This window comes from Pteropus alecto, unplaced genomic scaffold, assembly GCF_000325575.1.
Source record: "Pteropus alecto unplaced genomic scaffold, ASM32557v1 scaffold17, whole genome shotgun sequence".
Classification (NCBI taxonomy): Eukaryota; Metazoa; Chordata; class Mammalia; order Chiroptera; family Pteropodidae; genus Pteropus; species Pteropus alecto.
In genome coordinates, this window is record NW_006440645.1 from 12,272,073 (window position 1) to 12,274,079 (window position 2,007).

Here is a 2,007-nt window from a genome sequence, read left to right on the forward strand (position 1 = left end):
ATGTGCCTCACCCTGACCACCTTATTTTACTTTGCCTCCCAACACTTCCATTTCCTTTACACTGTTTTACTTTTTCTTATTCTGATATTATTTTCTCACATTCTGTTTAATTGGAGTATTTATTATGTTTGTCTATGTCAATTAGAATATAACTTCTACCAAGAAAAGCAATTTGTCCATTTTAACCAAGGATGTATTTCAAGGACCTACAACAAGACCCCCATAGGTATTCAACAGATATTTTGAAGAGAATGAATTACTCAAATTTATTGCTAATGAAGTGTGTGTGTGTGTCCTAATTTTAACAATCAATTAATCAATGGTAAAATAAATTGCTAAAATAAAGAATATTTAGAAGACTCCTCTGAGAAGACTTCTCAGAGGAAATTACAAAAAAACAAAAATGGAAATGTATTTTTCTTTTTCTTTTTTCTTTTTATTAACGCCTGTAGTACCTGGTCTTCCTAGGTGGTCTCCCATCCAAGTACTAACCAGGCCCAACCCTACTTAGCTTCTGAGATCAGACAAGATCGGGCACGTTCAGGGTGGCATGGCTGTAGACTAAACATATTTTTCAAGTCGAAAAATAAACTTCATTCATGGAACATTTGATAATACTGCTAAGGGAATAAAATGGCAGAGTATCTAAATGGGATCTCAGTACACGCTCAGTACCTGCTGACATTATAAAGCTTATTTACATAATGGTTAAGTTTGGATATAGTGTTGACACCACTGCAGATTCCAAATCTATTGTTTTAATTCAACCATAGAGACTGATATCCAGAAAGATCGATATAAAGGAAGCTACAGACCACTCTATGAATTTTATTCCTAGATAGAAACTGCTATTTTCTTCTCATTTGTCTTATTCCAACAAAAGTGGCTGAATAACTTAGAAAAAGACAAAAAAGCCCTTAGCATCACACACAGGCAAACCCCAGGCCGATCCTCAGAGTTCCCTCTTCTAAGCAAGTTTCCATTTCATCAGAATCTTCTAACATTCTGAAATAAAAGTTACTTCCCAAAGGCTTTCCACAGATGAGAAAAACAAATGAAGAAATGAGAATGACTTACACTATGCCCCAAGAAGCCATTAATAGCAATCCCACTGCATCATACACCCAATTTTTGCAATCTCCAAAACTGCATAGGGAAAAGAACATTCATAGTCTCTCCTTTTTCTGCTTGCTGTAGATTTGAGTTTCAATTTTGATCCATTTGTTCTTCCTGCCAATGCTAGATCTTTCTATGCACATTTTCAACTCCCGAAAGGATTAAGAGAAAAGGAAATAGAACAACTGCTTTGCTTTCATTTTTCGTAGTGGTTAACCCATTTTCTTTCAATCTTGTATTCGATAAATTCTAAAAGAATAAATATAATCACTATCAAGGGAAAAAGAGGTTTCCCTTCAAAATATATTCTCAGAAAGGCCAAATTCTCTTTTAAAGAGCAGATGCTACATTTTATTCTTAAAAGCTTTAACACGGATATTATATACTTATAGGTTTTTTTCAGGTGAAATATTTATAAATACCTTATATAAATTATGATCTTTGAAATAATTCTATAATCTGAATTATATACTTATAGGTTTTTTTAAGGTGAAATATTTATAAGTACCTTATATAAATTATGATCCTTGAAATAATTCTATAATCTGAATGAGTCAGCACATCATGACCATCAGCAAATGTGTCAGTATTTTTCCATGGATTCTCTCTCTTTTAGTATCAGCTGCCAAATACCATTATCTTCTGAGAGACCACCTTTGAGCCATTATTTACAGAACTAAATGCCACCTTTGAGCCATTATTTACAGAACTAAAACTAAAATATGCATGCAAACTGGCCCATTATTTTAAAACATGTGTATCCTTAGATAGATCAAAATGATATTGGAGATTGGAGGAAAATAAAAAATCTTTTTGCTTTCTCATCTTATGTTCCACTGAAGGAAATGAAGGCTGGAACTACTAAATTGCCTCCCAAAGAACCAGTTTTAG

The 2,007-nt window shown here is 33.2% G+C and overlaps 1 pseudogene; it reads right to left on the reverse strand.

Moving 5' to 3' along the window:
• Positions 1-443: 443 nt before the first annotated feature.
• LOC112484680 lies at positions 444-562 on the reverse strand (annotated as a pseudogene).
• Positions 563-2,007: the final 1,445 nt, after the last annotated feature.